This window comes from Dermacentor albipictus, chromosome 8 (genome assembly GCF_038994185.2).
Source record: "Dermacentor albipictus isolate Rhodes 1998 colony chromosome 8, USDA_Dalb.pri_finalv2, whole genome shotgun sequence".
In the NCBI taxonomy this organism is placed as follows: Eukaryota; Metazoa; Arthropoda; class Arachnida; order Ixodida; family Ixodidae; genus Dermacentor; species Dermacentor albipictus.
Window position 1 is genome coordinate 114,253,645 of NC_091828.1, and position 18,138 is coordinate 114,271,782.

Genomic DNA, 18,138 nt, shown 5'->3' on the forward strand with positions numbered 1-18,138 from the left:
TCTTGCGCATGCGCATTCGCGCTTCCAGGTGAAACGCCTTCTCGGTGCTCGGCGCTACTTGTACTCAGCGTTTACAGTGATGTTAATTAATTTAATTATGGGGTTTTACGTGCCAAAACCACTTTCTGATTATGAGGCACGCCGTAGTGGAGGGCTCCGGAAATTTCGACCACCTGGGGTTCTTTAACGTGCACCTGAATCTAAGTACACGGGTGTTTTTGCATGTCGCCCCCATCGAAATGCGGCCGTCATGGCCGGGATTCGATCCCGCGGCCTCGTGCTCAGCAGCCCAACACCGTAGCCACTGAGCAACCACGGCGGGCCCCCCCTGTGCTCGGCGTCCCTGTGCTTCCAGTTATCGATTACTTCGGCCTCGCTCATTGGTCTGTCAGCGCCTTCGTACCGTACTCGCAAGAAGCTACTGTTCTTGCGAGTACGAGGGAACAGACAATGAAATGTGCACGATGTTCTTACGGTTGTCAATTAAACATCGTGCATGTACAGTCAACCGCAAAAGTTTACGGGACACAGGATCTGCCAAGAATCTGAATCCTCGCGAAGCGTGGTCACACAGTCTCCAATTAAATGTTCCAGCGTGCAGTAGCCTTCCCCACCTACACAGTGATTTATTAAATACAAAGTGTCATGCCTTAACAGTGCAGGAATTCACATTTTAAGGGGAAACCGCATCCCGTAAACTTTTGCTGTTGACTGTACATCACCATCTGGTAACATGGCACTCTGCTGGTCATCTGGGATTTGTCTAACTGGCGATGCATGTATAGATTCCTTTCGTGTAGTCGAATAGAAGGCAATAGGTTAGCGCACGCGGGACGGTTTGTTTTTTTCTCTGTTCTACCATTTTGTCTTAATCTCACTTTCGATCTCTGCAGCACACGTGGAGCATCGGGATTATTTCGTGTCACACCGGCAGGCTAGGCGATTGCCCAGCACAGCACGCTTAAGACTTTCTGGTAAGCACTCAGTCTGTTTCCAACAGCGTTGCCTAAGTTACTGATGCGATGAAGTCGTTACGTTAACTATTAGCACTAATGTTATCAATATATATCATTCGGCTATTGCCGCGAAGATTTGTTATATTTACAGGGCGTTACGAAAAGCTTCATCGAAGTGTCTTAATATAGAAAATGCTACAATTACATGATTTCATCGCGATTGCCTTTACGACAGACGCGTTCCTATGCTTAATAAGACTATAGATAGTAAACAGAGAAGTACTGATTATAAGATTGAGAGAATAATTGTTAAACCCCAAGTCGGACCAGTGAACCCTAATGCAAGACCTAAACCTTCATCCCAGGTGTCCATAACCAGTTCTGGACAAGGAGCAATCGCATGCTGTTGTACAATTTCTGCAGGGTAATAAATTCTCGCCGATTTCTACCGCGAAATCCAGAAAGGACCACCGTACGCCCGGTCACGCATTTGGCATACACCCATGAGCAAAGTCACTGTTTTAGACTATTGACTTGCAGATAGGCTAAGCGAAGTGTAGCACATCCGTCTAAAATTTTCGATTTTGCCCATTTTTAATAAAAAAATTGACGACTTCATTTAAGAATTCGAAATAAACAGTCACTAGATGTTAGGTTTTTCTTTCAAACGCAACAAACCTCGTCAGATTTGGTGCAGTGGTTGCCGAGAAAAACGGAATTCCCCTTTTACGTATACTTAGATAGAAGCACCCGAGCTGAAGCTTCCTCTTAATCCCTTTTTCGATCTCTGCAGCACACCTGGGCTGTCGGGATTGTTCCATGTCACACCACGGCATGCTGGGTTACAGCCCAGCACTATACGGGGTCATCTTCGTGCTAAGCTCTCAGCGCAGTTTCCTAGAGTGTTGCTTAATTTACCGATATGATGAAGTCGTTAGGTTATTAGTACAACTGTTATCGACATATTTTGTTGAATTATTGTCAGGCAAGCTCATTAGCATTTGGTTTCGTCGCAATTATCTTTATCGCAGATGCATGCATATGACTGTATGACACCCGTGTACTTAGAATTAGGTGCAGATTTGAACACAGGTGGTCCAAATTTCCGGACTCTCTCTACTGCGTGCCTCATTATCAGGTCGAGGTTTCGGCACGTAAGCCAACATAACTTATTATGAAAGTGAGGTAACTGTTAACCCATAAATCGCTCAATTGAACCCAAATGCCAGACGAGCAATCGTAAGAAATTCAGGCCTATTTCAACCAGGAAAACAAGAATAAACTGTTGTACGCGCCTTCATACCTTTGGCATACGCATATTCCTAAATTTACTGTTGTAGTCTGACTACTTCTAGATAAGTTAAACGAAGTGGAACAAATTTGAAAAAAAAAAACGCATTCCACTTGCAAAGCAGAACCCGAAGTCGGAAACAAATGTCCTTGGTCGCCAGCCCTTCCTTCCTTATCGCCACTCTTACTGTTTCTCAAAATGTTGTTTTAGTTAGGTTTCTCAAAGTGGAAAATCCTAAACACGTGTTCCGCCGACTTAGTGTAACTTAATGGGAAAAATGTTCCACGAGATGTGATCTCCTCGCCATCGGTAGACCGTATGATATCTTAAGTCGATGAGGGATTCTCTCGATTACCTCTTCCGGCCTAAAAGCGGCTCTAATTGCGATGACATCTCAAATCACTACGCGGATTCACATTGTACGCATCCATGGTAAAAGCAATTTCGAAAAATTCCCTTCATTCTTGTACTTTCCGCGGTAATGGGAAAATCGGCCTCACTTCCGGAAACGCCCCCTACAGCGCAAGGCCTGATTAGATGTCATGAAATGGAAGTAATAACAGCGGACGTTTCCGCAATGTATGACGGGTGTCCCACGTCAGTGTCTCATTGTAGCGATGGTGACACACCAAACACAGCTGAACATTCTAAAGGCAAAAAAAGAAGGAAAAAAATATCTTATCTGTATTTGTCAATTACGAAGAGACTACTAGAAAGCTCATTGCCACCTTCAGTGCAATCCTAATCATCATCATCATCATCATCATCATCATCATCATCATCATCATCCTCATGATTACGCCCACTGCAGGGCAAAGGCCTCTCCCATACTTCTCCAACAACCCCGGTCATGTGCTAATTGTGGCCATGTTGTCCCTGCAAACTTCTTAACCTCATCCGCCCACCTAACTTTCTGCCGCCCTCTGCTACGCTTCCCTTCCCTTGGAATCCATTCCGTTACTCTTAATGACCATCGGTTATCTCCCCTCTTCACTACGTGTCCTGCCCATGCCCGATTATTTTTCTTGATTTCAACTATGATATCACAAACTCGGCAATCCTAATAAAAAGAACAAAAATAAACGGTCATACAAAACACAGGGGAGTGTTTACCGCCCGGAGATACTGTAGGTGTGAGATTTATTTACGTAGCTCAAACTAAAATCTGGACCAAGGTAAAAAAGCACATGGGACATGACGCCAGACTTAACTGAATATTTAGCCAACCACAACACAGAATTCGAGGCGTGAGCAGAACTCTAGCGCAAAATAAAAGTAACCGTGACTTTCTGCACTAAATATAAGAGCTTCATGTCTGGAAAGAGCTACAACCAACGCTTCTCCATTTTAAGTATTCGCAGCTTTAGCTCCGGCCAAACTCCGACGCGGCCTATTCAAATATATGTAAAACGCAAAAAACATTTTTCCGAGAACACCTGCACCGATATTAATGAAATCTGTTGCATTTGAGGGAGAAAGTTAAATTCTAATGACTGCTGGATGCGGAATATTGAATTAGGGCCTGAATGTTAAAAAGATTTTCGAAATCAGAAAGTTTGAAAAAGACACGGAACCACAAAATTTACAAATTAATAGCTCTGAATCAAGAACAGATATCGCAGTTCTGTGTACGCTAGACCACTGAAATCGGACAAATTTGATATGTCGATTTATATGTTACGTGAATTTGTTACGTTGTATACAAGGGTTATGCAAACGCTGTATTTCCATATTACTAAATTTTCTTTAGATTCATGCGTAACATAGCAATTTTGCCCGCTTTAGAGGTACTATTAGTTGCAATTCACATAATTCTGATGTCACTTTCCATCGTTGTGTTACTGAGTTGTAAACTTCATAGTTTCGTTTCCTGAAAGTTTTGGATATTTGAACTCTTTAATAAAAAATTGCCGACCTAAATAAAAATTCAAAACCAACAGTCACGACATTTTAAGTTTTTCCTTTAAACGCAACATACTTCGCAAAATCTGGTGCAGTGGTTTCCGACAGAAAACGAATTATCCTTTTACATGCATTCAGATAGGAGCACACCCGAACCAAAGCTTCCTCTTAATGGCATCTGCGTGGCAGCAGGGATGCCATCATGATGATGCATTTCATCAGTAAGGATGCATCAACATGGCCCCACTCGTCGATACATGAATGGTTACTAATTTGGTCTACAATGGATGAACTAAGATAAGCGTCAGGCGTATATGCGAATTAAATAGCGTACATTCCTTTATTTTTTTGTTATAAGAACACAGACCTGGAGATAAGAACCTGGCTGAAGGCATGCCAAATATAATGACAAATTTACGTTTCAATTTCTACGATTTCTTTCAATTTTCTACGAGTTTTTCATTTACAGCATGCCGTTCAGAAGCAGTAAATAAAAAAATTGGCGAATTTTGTATAAGTATTTTGTATATGTATTATTTACGAGTTTCGAATATGACTTTTGATTCACGACCTGGAAGAATGTTCATATGTTTATGTGAACTGAATAGCGCGCTTAACGTTTATAAATTTGCTTGTGCGTTTGTCGGACATAACCATCGCTTAAGATGCGTGTACCGTTTCTTCTTTTTTCATGTGCTTTTGTTTGATTCCCGCTGTCGTTTTCTGCAGGAGCATGGGCTGTTCGGATGCTTCCATGTCGTACCGCCAGCAGTGCGATCGCCGAACATTTACGAACGTCGTAAGTTCGTACGTTCTTAGGCCGTGCGTTCCCTCCGAAACCGTAAAACCTGTTACTAGCATTCATTTTCTTGCGTGAGCATAACATTACATAACAATTGCAGACAAAAGATCTGTTAATGGCAATCTACGAACATCTTGTGGCAATGTGTTCCAATGTATACGCTCCGAATTCACTTTATGATGTTCACAGAGGTTCGAAATTTTCAATTAGAAAACAAGGTTGGGGAAGTTATACGTGGGCAATTTAGAGTATGTTTCTTTTTCTTGGAAACAGATTCCTGTAGCTGAAAGCAATATGATGATACCCGAGCCTTATGCTCATGTCGATGTCGCTTGTCTGTCCATTAATGCAGGAATTCTGCGCAGTTTCGGATGTCGTGACCCTTCGAAACGATCGGGGGAAACGCCACTGGTGGTCAAGTTTTCATTTCAGGAACTTCGAGGTAAGCTGATACAGCTGGTTCTATAGGATGTCTGAAATATTCTTGAAAAAGATGGACCATGGCAGGTTGCGCAATTCTACTCTTGAACCGGATTACTAGCAGGGGTTTCACTTGAGAAATGAACTGAATGGTGTACATCAACCAATTTCGCCGTTATGCTGACGACTGATGTAACTTTAGGACACACGTTGACATTCGAGAACTTATGCAGCGCTCTCGACCGCTCGTCCAGCCTATCGCTTATCGGGGATGACGGCGTTTACTTGCCGTGTGCCACGGCCAAAGATGCTGAGTTACTGCCAAAGATGCTGACTCACTGCCAAGCCGACGCCCAGAGCCGTGACCACTCACTTCGCCACGTTCGTTGAGAACCCTGCGATACGATAGCGCATGAATGCAGTCACGTGGCTATATTTCGTGTTTCGCGGGCTTTCCTTAAACGCCGAAAAAATTTAACTGCGCATCAAGACCACTTCGTGTTGTCCCTTTCTTCAAGTCTCGTGTTTTCTTACGGTAATTTCCCAAAATCATGGAATGACCAACTGGCCTACACCTACGCTCTGCTATGCTGCGTTTACGCTGCCACGAAAAGTTGTATCGGTCATCTCTGAATCTCCTCTACAACGCAACAAAACACAATCGGCTCTTAAGTTAATATAAAAATGTTTCTATAATTAATCTTAGTTAATTGACTAATTAAGCGGAATATAAACAAATAACCTCTGATGAGTGCCACATGACGGCAAACCATATGCCTTTGGTTTCGATCAGCTGCGGCTAACCACTTTTGTTTATAGATATTCACTTTGCTACGTACCCTGCACTGGGGAAGGGGTACGGGGAGACAGAAAGGTAGAGGGACGTTGACATTTAGAGCACTGGGCAGAAATCACAATGCGTCAGCATGATCAACGACCAACGCAATGCTCTTTTTTTTTATTTAGGCAGTCGGATTCCCCCGGTTCATGCCCTGTAGAAGCACACCGCGGAGAGCGCAAAGCCACACTGCTCTAGCCATGTGAGTCCTGGGTTGAAGTTACGTGAACCAACCTGTATTTTAATCTCATCAAATGCGCTCCTTTATAGGTATTCGAACACCCAAGCGTAACAATATCAATGCTAAAAATAATAAACTTATCAAACCACTATTAGCTGCAGTCTCCCGCGGATATGACTCGACAAGCAGTATTTAGCATGTGCCTTGCTGTGTTGCCATTATTTCAGGAGTGTCCTTCATATGATTCTCAAAAGGCAAGCGCCCTTCTCGATGTGACTCGTGCTTCCTCCCCGGCGCGAAGAGGAATTTCGCTTCGCGTGGTGAGCTTTTTTATTCTCTGCTCTGCTTGTTAATCAAATAGTCAGTGCACGACAACAAGCTGTTGGCTGTGCCAGAACTTTCATTACTCTCCCGTTGAACAGTCTTGCACTTGGTTACGCACAAGGGGAGTGGACGTGCTCCTAAATCAAACTCTTAAATAAAAGCTTCGCGGGAGCTTTACACTGAACTGCGTGGTAACCACAACAGCCACGCTATCTCTGTTATTAAACGTGGGTGGCAGAGGGGAAGTTTCACAGAGGGCAGAGAGGAGGCTTCACAAATTTGTTTCCAGGCGTAAGAAATGTACTTCAGAGAAATTACAGCGTGATTGTACTCCGTGATGGAGAAAATTCTGTCTTGGGGTCTCACCTCACCACATCCTGTGCTTGCAAATTTCCGTCGAGTTCTTGCTCACGTGGTAACACCGACCAATCAGCTAGGACACAAAGTGATCCTGCGATATTTACATCACTCGGTGAGCTCAGCAGACACGGGTTCCTGAAGCAGGGCCTACCGTGGGTGTCTTCCAGGAGGACAATATGGGCCAATCACGTCGCAATGCTATCAGCAACTGGTCCACGGGGATGTAGCCGTCCTGTCCTCCAGATTGTGTATACTGAATATTCTTTTACTCCCCGAGCGTAAGGCGCTTATCAGGAGTGACCGTTGTGAAGGTTTGGTTGCTATCAAAAGGCCCCAAGAATATAACGTCTCTCAAAGTCCACGGAATTTCATACAAATAAGTCCCGCAGCTATCTCATAAAAGGCTTATTGCCTTTTACATGTATTTGAACAGGCAGAATATCAGTTGGCTCGGAGCTAACCCTTCCTCTCTCCCCTGCTTACGTTTTGCAGCGCGGCCTACTCTGGCATCCACGGCCGTCACGTGACACGGTCCTAAGGTGTCGTACGAGGGTCCACATGCCGGCAGCTGGCCCTAATGTACGCGGTAAGAGCAGACGTCGAATTCACGTATAGCGGCCTAAATCAAAATTACGAAAAACAAACGGTTAAACAGCCTTTAAATAAACGGAAAACTGACACCTTTACCCAACTCGGTTTCAAGGTATTTTGCCCAGTACATATTTAGCACTTCGTTGCATTGGACAAAGTCGCGTTCCGCCATGACGTGATCACTATACGTAACGACGTATCGCGTTGCCCATCAAAGTGCAGTCGCGCTTTCCAAGCCAGTTTTCGGTGTGCATTCGATGCTATATACTTAGCGTTTACCGCGATTTTACCCGACGTTGTCAACATACAGCATATCTTCCTTAGATGCGCCATCAGAGCATAGATCACGAAATGTGCATGATGTTCATACGTTCGTGTGAATTTCCCAAAATCATGAATAACCAACTGGCCTACGCCCATGCTATGCTGCATTTACGTTGCCACAAAAAGTTGGATCGGTCGTCTCTGAATCCCCTCTACAACGCTAAGAAAACCACTTGGCCCTAAAGTTGATATAAGGAGCGCCACATGATGGCAAACCATATGCCGTAAGTTTCGATCAGCTCCGGCTAACCACTTTTTCCTTGGTTTTTGGTTCAAGTTATTCAAGTTATCAGGTATTCGAACGTCCGAGCGTAACAAAATCAATGCTAAAGATATTAAACTTACCAAACCACTATTAGCTGCAGTATTTAGCGTGTGCCTTGCCGTGTTGCCATTATTCCAGGAGTATCCATCACAGCCTTCACAAAATGCAAGCGCCGTTCTCGATGTGACTCGTGGTTCCTCCCCGGTGGGATGTGAAATTCGGCGTGGGGTGGTGAGCTTCTTTCTCCGCTCTGCTTGTTAACCAAATAGTCAGTGCACGACAACAAGCTGTTGCATTGCCAGAACTTTCATTACTCTCCCGTTGAAGACTCTTGCACTTGGTTACGCACAAGGGGTGTGGACGTGCTCTTGCATCAAACTCTTAAACAAAAGCTGCGCGGGAGCTTCACACTGAACTGCGTGGTAACCACAACAGCCATGAATGAATGCCATGCGCATGCGCATGCGCATGGCATGCGCAAAGCCATGTGCATGAATGTTTGATAACGTAGCACTCTGCTTGCCTCCTGCCACTTTTCTAACTAGTAGTGTACATTCAGATCCCTTTCGTGTAGTCGAATCAGAATGCAGTCATGTGGGATACACGGGATGGTTCTTTTTTTCGCCATTTTGTCTTAATCTCGCTTTCGATCTCTGCAGCACTCGTGGGCTCTGGGGATTGTTCCATGTCACACCATGCCATGCTGGCTGACATCCCAGCGTTGCACGAGGACGACTTCGTCGTAAGCGCTCACGCAGTTTCCTGCAGACTTGCCTAATTCACCGATACGTTGAAGTCGTTACATTAAGTATTAGTACAAATTCATCGATAGATATCATTTATTTATTGACACGATAACTTGTTATTATTGGTGCGCGTTACAAAGAGACTATACGAAATGTCTTAACAATGCAGAAGATACTATACCTATTTACTTTCGTCAAGATTGGCTTTACCACAGCGGCATTAATATGTTTACGTGGCTAGAGGCAGTAAACGGTGTTGTGCCATTACCACAAGCCCGGATCCCGAATCTGCAAGATGCAGAATCTATCCTGCGAGCGCCATAACTCTCCCTTCACAAGTCAAGATGCTGCGCCTTCGTGCGGGAGAAGCCTCGGCGGAGCAGCGTGTTTTGACGTGTCCGCGTGTGCCCGACGGCCCGGCGCCGCACCTCCCTTGCCTGGAGGTCACCGCGCGCGCGAACTTTGAACCGGGTGGCCAGCGCGGTCGCTGGTTGGACCCCTCGGACGACCGTCGTGTGCTGACTTTGTATTGGGCCGTTTGAGTGACAATGGGCCTCGGGGATTATAAAAGCAGTGACACGCCGCTCGAAAACAGGATCTGCCGACCCCACCGGGAGAGAGTATCGCTCCCGACTGGGGTGAGATGTGTCACGCGTTTTCGCCGGGCGCCGTCGTGCGAGAACAGTCGCGTTTGTGTGAGCTCTCGGCCCCAGTGCCGATCCGTTTATGTCCTGTATGATAACCTGTATATAATGTATAAAGTCCCTTTTGTTATTCTCATCGACGCCAGGCTCGGAGTCTTCGCTACCAACGCTCTGTCACGAAACGGGTGACGAGCGCTACGGGACCACAAAGCCGTTATCGTGGTGCAGCGGTTGAAGTTCGTAACACTGGTGGCACCGGTTGGGTGTCGTAACACTGGATGGCAGCTACGGGATTGACCGGCATCAGCTACCTCGGCGCGGTGAGTGCCTGAAGTTTACCTCAAACACCAGACTTTCTCTGACACAGGTTATAGTAGCTTAGGGAAGGATTTGGTGTTGCATTGTGATAACCTTGTGTGTTTCAAGCCTAGTAAGAGTGTTTTGAAAACCAGGGGATGCTGAGGGGGTAAACAGGGCAGTGTGTGAAATACTTGCATATGTCTTACTAGTAGTGTTATAGTAGCGTACGGCAGGTATATTCAAAAAGGGTAAACAGCAGGAGGACAGTGTGAACGATGGAGAAGTACAAGGTGAAGGAACTTCTCGAAATTTGTGAAGAGTTGGGCATTGAGTTGGGCTCAACTAAAAGAAAGAATGCGATCCTTGAGGTCATGAGGACTGGGGACGTAACGGCGGAGGAAGCCGCAGAGGCCTGGGCGGATATCAATGAACGTCGGGAAAGGGAGGAGAAGGAACGTTGCGAGCAGGAAAGGAAGGAAAATGAACGACGGGAAAGGGAGGAAAGGAGAGAACAGGAACGCCGCGAGGAGGAAAAGCAGGAAAGGAGAGAAAAGGAACTTCGCGAGGAGGAAAAGGAGGAAAGGAGAGAGAGGGAGCGACGTGAGCACGAGCTTAAAATGAAAGAGTTGGAGATCCGAAATAACTCGCCGGCGCCTAGTCTCACTTCTAATGTTCCCAGAATACGCGATCAACTTCCACCCTTTGTCGTCGGAGAGGATATGGCCAAATACCTCGTGAAATTTGAGCACGTGTGCGAACGGAATAGCATTGAGCGATCCCTTTGGGCACAGAATCTGTTAGCGTTGCTTCCTGGGGAGGCATCAGACGTAATAACTTGCTTATCGAAAGAGGCGTTTGAGAGCTACAGTGATGTGAAGGAAGCGCTACTGCGGAAGTACAAATTGTCGCCCGAAGCTTTCCGGCAGAGGTTCCGGTATGCAAAAAAGGGTAAGGAGTCGAATGTTGACTTCGCGTTTCGTCTAAAAGCCGACCTGGTGGAATGGCTGAAGGGCGAAGAGGTTTACGACGACCGCGACAAAATTGTCGAATGCATCGCGTTGGAGCAGTTCTACCGTTGCATTGATGAGGATGTCCGGCTCTGGCTGCAAGATAGGCTAAAGGAGGTTAAGCTAAACAAGGCAGCAGAGTTAGCGGAAGAGTATTACACACGCCGCAGCTTGCACAGCAAGGCAGTGCGCGTAGAAAAAGCTGATAGAAGAGATGTGTTTTCCGGGAAGTCCGACGAACGGAAGCAAATCACGCGTCGCGAGTTTCGGAAAGATGAGTCTCTTACCAAAGAAACTGTAAGGGAAGGACAGAATGCATCTCAGAATGCTAACGATGGTCCCAAGCAGCGAAACGATACGACGCGTTCTTTTGAAAAACGGAAGCCGTTAACTTGCTACAATTGCAAAAAGCAAGGGCACATCGCAGTGAGCTGCCCGGAGAAAATTGCTTTTGCGACAATACGGGAAACTAACAAAAACATACGACTATTGGAGCCATATATGCGGGAAATTAAGGTAAACGGCAAGAAGTGCCGAGCACTTCGAGACTCGGCAGCAACTATGGACGTTGTTCACCCGTCTTTCGTCTCCTCGAGTGATTTTACGGGAGAGTGCGCTTGGATACGGCAAGTGGCCGAGGAGGAGAGTGTCTGTTTACCGATCGCAACGGTTACCATTGAAGGAGAGTTTGGGAAACTTAACACAGAAGCCGCTGTGTCTGCCGCCCTCCCGGAGCATTTTCCCTACCTCTTCTCAAATAGCTCGGAGCAGCTGCTGAAGGATCAGGGCAAATCATTCTTTGCCGACGTGGCGTACATGGCCCTCACGCGATCCAAAGCGCGCCAGCTGTCGAGGGAACTTGACTTTGAGTCGGTGAGCGAACAGCGGTGCGGCACACGGACTGATCAGGGTAACTTGAGTGGCGAGCAGGCACAGGAGAGGCAGAGCTCGGAGGCTGGCCTGGTCGAGCGTGTCCTGGAAGTGACTGGGAGTGACGCGTCCCGTGCTAGCCGCGATAAGGACACGACGCCGCAGTTAGGCGACGCAGGATCCCTACTCGCTCCGGTTTCCGCCAGCTGGCAGGAGCTGGCTGCAGTTGAAAGAGAAACTCTGATTCGCGAGCAAAAGGAAGATTGTTCAATAGCCGATCTGATGAAGAGCGTCAAACTGGGAGTGGAAAAAAAGAGGGTTTCATTTTACGAGGAATCTGGCTTATTGTACCGCCGCTACACAGATAAGCAGGGTCGCAAATATGAACAGCTTCTGATTCCTCGGAAATATCGCCGACAGTTACTGGAACTCGCGCACGAAAATGCGTGGGCAGGGCATCTTGGCTTGAAAAAGACCAAGGCTAGAATGGCTCAGGAGTTTTATTGGCCGTATTGTTGGAAGGATGTCGAACAATTCGTGCGCTCTTGCGACACCTGCCAGAGAATCGGCAAATCCACTGACAAGTGGAAGGCACCGATGAAGTTGGTGCCAGTCATATCCGAACCTTTTCGGCGACTAGTAATCGATATCGTAGGCCCTCTGCCAGAATCAACGAACGGTTGTAGGTATGTTCTGACCGCCCTGTGTGTCGCGACCAAGTTCCCCGAGGCAGTACCTCTTAAGGAGCTAAATTCCTCCCAGGTCGTGGACGCTCTGCTCTCAATGTTCGCACGCGTCGGGTTCCCTTCCGAGATTCAGTGCGACAATGGCAGCGTTTTTACCAGCTGCCTGACTTCTACTTTTTTGGAAAGATGCGGCATTAAAATAGTGCACAGTTCCATCTATCACCCGCAATCTAACCCAGTAGAGCGGATGCACTCGGTGCTGAAGCGAATATTGAGAGCCCTGTGCTTTGAGCGTCACTGTGACTGGGAGGCCTGCATTCCCGCCGCTATGTTCGCCTTGAGATCGGCTCCCCATGAGAGCACCGGCTTTAGCCCCGCGGAGCTTGTATATGGCCGGAGCCTAAGAACTCCGTTGCGCATGCTGCGAGAGTCTTGGGAAGGCAGTGACGACGACCCAAATGTAGTCTCGTACGTCCTCGACCTCCTCCAGAGGCTCGGGAAAACCAAAGATCTTGTAGAGAGCCACATGAAGGCGGCGAAAACCTTGTCAAAGGAATACTACGACAAGTCAGCAAAAAAACGCACCTTCGAAGAAGGTAGCCAAGTGATGTTGCTGCGACCGTCGAAAAAAAAACAAGCTCGAGGTTCATTGGGAGGGGCCCGCAAAGGTTGTAACTAAGCTTTCCGATACCAACTACGAAGTTAAATTAGGGAAACGGCCCAACAAAATTTACCACAGTAACTTGATGAAACCCTACATTCAGCGTCGCGCGATTATAAGCATGACGATAAATGCTGACGATGAGGAAGGGGCCGAAATCCTGACGACGGCTGATATGAAGGGATGTGGTATAGAGCTAATGGTGGAACAGCTGACGTTGGAAGCGCGTCTAAGTGCCGCCCAAAAGGAGGATTTAAAGGGAATCGTTTCAGAGTTTAGGGAGGTTTTTTCGAGCCGTCCCGGAAGAACGACGGTCCTAGAGCATGACATCGAGTTAACCTCTGATCAACCGATCCGCAGTAAACCGTACCGGTGTTCGCCCGTGCAGAAAAAAATCATGGCTGAGGAGATTCAGCGCATGCGTGACTTGGGGGTTATAGTACCAAGTGAGAGCGACTACACGTCGCCCTTGATACTAGTCCAGGCTCCAGGAAAAGATCCGAGGCCATGTGTCGATTATCGGCGTCTGAACGCGATAACCCGAGATCAGACATATCCTATACCGAACCTGGAAGAAAGGGTAGAGACAGTGTCGAAGGCAAATTATATCTCTACCCTGGATCTCGTGAGAGGCTATTGGCAAGTACCCCTTACGGAACGGGCTAGCCGCTATGCCGCCTTCGTTTCCCCGCTTGGAACATTCCGGCCACTCATGTTGAGCTTCGGCCTCAAAAACGCGCCGTATTGTTTCTCTAGCCTGATGGACAGAGTGCTGCATGGTTTAGGCGAGTTCGCATTGCCGTACCTCGATGATGTTGCCATATTTTCGGACACTTGGGAATCACATCTGGAGCACTTGCGAGTCGTGTTGAGCCGGTTGAAAGAGACAGGTCTTACTGTGAAACCAGCTAAATGTCACCTAGGTTGCGGTGAAGTGACTTATTTGGGCCATGTGGTGGGGCGCGGCCGGCGTAGACCGTCCGACATCAAAGTAGCTGCTATTTTGAACTATCCCCGGCCAACCACGAAGACGGATATACGGGCCTTTTTAGGTTTAGCTGGATATTACCAACACTATGTGAGAGACTACTCTGACCTTGCCAGCCCGCTAACCGACGCACTTCGGAAGTCGGAGCCCGTCAAGGTGACGTGGGACTCAAAGAAAGAAAATGCGTTCCAAACGCTGAAGCGAGCATTAAGCCATAAGCCCGTTCTGACGGCACCAGACTTTTCGAAAGGTTTCGTCATTCAATGCGACGCGAGTGATCGCGGCATGGGAGCGGTACTATGCCAGGAAGATGCTAGTGGTCATGAACGACCAATTTTGTATTTAAGTCGCAAACTAAGTTGTAGAGAAGAGGCATACAGCACCTCTGAGAAAGAGTGCGCCTGCGTTGTGTGGGCCGTTCAGAAGCTGGCTTGTTATGTCTCCGGTTCTAAGTTTGTTGTGGAAACAGACCATTGCCCTCTAACTTGGTTAAGTAGCATGTCCTCTAAAAGCGGCCGTTTGCTGAGATGGAGCATGACCCTACAGCAGCACAGCCTCGTTGTCCGTTATAAGAAGGGAAGGTTGAACGCGAACGCTGATGCTCTAAGTCGTGCATTCTAGGCCTCGCTTCTTTCAGTGGCCTACTCGTTCCTGCTCGTTGCTTACCTTCTTTTACTTCGCGACGACCTGTCCTGTTCACAGGGAGATCGGGGCAAAAATGAATGACCTCATTTGCTTCCTCAGTAGTATGTTTTCGGTCCAAAGCGATTTCAAGGGGACCATTCTATTTGTCATTATTATTGCTGATTATTAATTGTTTCTATTTTGTTATGTTGATGATTTGAAAACTGATTGTTTAAGCCTTGTGTGCTAGATCGTACACCTGCCTCTTGTTGCAGCGGGAGAAAAAAAGGGGAAAACAATTTAGTTAGGTTGATTTGAATTATGGCCTTGTCTGGTGTTTGACGGGAGACAGAGGGCACTTGTTCGTGTTGGGTGTTGCCTTTTGCCGGTCGGTTTTGCAAGCTGCAGAACGACCAAGCGGGACCAGTGGCGAGAAGCAAGGTCTTAGGAACGACCCGAGCGGAGCTGGTCAAGGTGCCTTGGCGACGACGTGGTGAGCAGAGCTCCTGTCCTGGCGAGTCGGACCTGGGCACGTGAGGTTACCTGGCGTCCCGACACTGGACGTGAACTTGGACGAGCCTGACGAACGTGCGCGCCTGGCATCCGAGCCACGTGGAGGCAGCTCGTCTTCCCGGCGCCTTATCTGAGGGCGGGGATGCTGTTGTGCCATTACCACAAGCCCGGATCCCGAATCTGCAAGATGCAGAATCTATCCTGCGAGCGCCATAACTCTCCCTTCACAAGTCAAGATGCTGCGCCTTCGTGCGGGAGAAGCCTCGGCGGAGCAGCGTGTTTTGACGTGTCCGCGTGTGCCCGACGGCCCGGCGCCGCACCTCCCTTGCCTGGAGGTCACCGCGCGCGCGAACTTTGAACCGGGTGGCCAGCGCGGTCGCTGGTTGGACCCCTCGGACGACCGTCGTGTGCTGACTTTGTATTGGGCCGTTTGAGTGACAATGGGCCTCGGGGATTTTAAAAGCAGTGACACGCCGCTCGAAAACAGGATCTGCCGACCCCACCGGGAGAGAGTATCGCTCCCGACTGGGGTGAGATGTGTCACGCGTTTTCGCCGGGCGCCGTCGTGCGAGAACAGTCGCGTTTGTGTGAGCTCTCGGCCCCAGTGCCGATCCGTTTATGTCCTGTATGATAACCTGTATATAATGTATAAAGTCCCTTTTGTTATTCTCATCGACGCCAGGCTCGGAGTCTTCGCTACCAACGCTCTGTCACGAAACGGGTGACGAGCGCTACGGGACCACAAAGCCGTTATCGTGGTGCAGCGGTTGAAGTTCGTAACACTGGTGGCACCGGTTGGGTGTCGTAACAACGGACAAGTACTAATTGTGAAACTTGGAAGGATATTTTTCAAAATAAAGTGCGACGATTGAACTTTTCTTGGTAAAACAAATTTTAAGGAAACCTTTATTGACAAAACATGCACGCTTCGTTGTTACTTGTTATCGGGACGGTAAGAATTATTTTTTTTTGTTAGCACAGTGGTGATGCTTCACGAACACATAGACATTGTCAAATACAAAAAATCAAGGCTTAGTTTTTTCGTCGTGACAGTGACCTAGCTCCTAAAATGACCGCCTGTGACGGTCGGCAATGACTACTCAGTCCTTCTTAACAATCCTTCTTAGGGGTATGTGTCCCATCGAGCTGCGTGAACTGTTAAATGTGAGTGAGGCGGCACATCGGTAATTTACACAAAGGTGTGTGGGAGTAAAAGACAGCTTTATACCCTTATTCACTTCCAAGGGAGTAAATTATTTTGCAGACTATGACGCAAGGACTAACAACGAGCGAAGCGCCACGGCAACTTTTTTTTTTTTCGGGCCTTCTCTCTCTGCAGCAAGTTTTCTCTTCTTTGTGCAGAAATTGAATGAAGTTGTTCTAACTTGGAAGTGAAATAACTCATAAATACCGAGCCGTTGCCGAATATACGCTCTAAAGAATTGTACACCATTTGGGGGGTGTATTTTCTCCCGAAACAACGATCACTGCCTGTCTCGCTTGCGGATGATGATGATGATGATGATGATGAAAAACGTTTATTTTGCGGATTCTTTCGTGCAAGCTCTACACTCCCAATTTTTCTCTAAAGATTGTCATGTACGTCACGCTGATAACCAGCATGTCCGTAGCCGGAATTTCCCGGCCATAAGCTTTAAAGGAGAGGGAAGGCATATATTCTTTGACGCGAGTCAAAACCAACACGTTTGTACGATTAAACAAGAAAACAGAAGTTGTATGCGTAGTAAGGGTTCAATTTCTAAGCCTTGCGTTGTAAAATACGATGCAGAGGAAGGGGGATCCGTTAAAAAAAGTTGCGGGAATATTGCATTCGAAAAGCCTTCCCTTCTTCTTACACACAACGCCGCAACCAGATTTCGATAATCTTTCTTACATATTTCAGACCCCAAATGAAAATTTCGCTTGCTGGAGTCGGTACAATTCTACTTTCTCTCTCAAGTTCAACTATGTCATTCGGATCGGAATGCGGTTTTCTCGGGGAAGAACTGCTGAATATTGTATGCACTTAAGTACAGGGAATTTCGTTCTCAATTTCAGAAATTCCCCCACTAAGGTGTGCCTCATAATGAAATCATGGTTTTTGCAATAGGGAGCCCACAAACAGCCCCGAGCGAGAGATTCCTGTTACGCACACACCCGTATGTCTCGCTAACCTTTGCAGCGCGGCCTACTACGGCATCCGAGGTCGTCACGTGACCGCAATCCACCCGTCCAATGCACAGTCGACGTACAACCAGGCCCCCGTCAACACGCGAGTTTCCCGTCAACACCGTGGGCGGTGCTTCTGTCCAGCGACTGTGGCGCCGCCCTAGCGTTAGCTGTGCGCGTACGATCCCATTACCTCAGCCTCAAGAACATAACTTCAAGTTCCACAAATTTCATACAAATAAGTCCAGCAGCTATCCCATAACAGGATTACTGCCCTCTACATGTATTTGAATGGGCGGAATTGCAGCTATTTACGAGCTAAACCCTACTCTCTCCTGGTTACGCTTTGCAGAGCGCGGTCTACTGTGGCATCCACGACCCTCGCTTGGCCGGACCTCCGACGTCGTACGAAGGTCCGTATGCCGGCAGCTGGCCCTAATGTATGCGGTAAGAGCAGACGTCGAATTCACCTGTAGCGGCCATAATTAGAATTCAAAAACTAATAGCTAACTCGCCTTAAAAAAAACAGAAAACTGCCACCTTTACCGAAAGGAGTTTTATGGTATTTTGCCAAGTACGTGACTAATACTTGTTTGAATGAACTCGACACGCTCATGTTCCGCCTTTTTTTCGTCTCAATGCGCATCGACGCGTCGCGTTAAAGATGAAATGTGCA

At 47.4% G+C, this 18,138-nt stretch overlaps 1 protein-coding gene across 25 annotated transcripts in view; it reads left to right on the forward strand.

Moving 5' to 3' along the window:
- LOC135920138 (uncharacterized) overlaps positions 1-18,138 on the forward strand; it is a 137,980-nt gene that overhangs the window by 85,329 nt on the left and 34,513 nt on the right. For 7 of the 25 annotated variants that reach the window (XM_070524204.1, XM_070524201.1, XM_070524205.1 and 4 more), the window contains exons 35-43: positions 894-974; positions 4,879-4,948; positions 5,304-5,393; positions 6,338-6,411; positions 6,618-6,710; positions 7,567-7,660; positions 8,393-8,485; positions 8,914-8,996; positions 17,815-17,909. The exons of 14 other annotated variants lie outside the window; for them this stretch is intronic. The gene's annotated coding sequence lies outside the window, so the exon portion shown is untranslated. The remainder of the gene's footprint in view (positions 1-893; positions 975-4,878; positions 4,949-5,303; positions 5,394-6,337; positions 6,412-6,617; positions 6,711-7,566; positions 7,661-8,392; positions 8,486-8,913; positions 8,997-17,814; positions 17,910-18,138) is intronic. 4 more of the 25 variants (XM_070524208.1, XM_070524199.1, XM_070524200.1 and 1 more) reach the window with 4 other exon arrangements.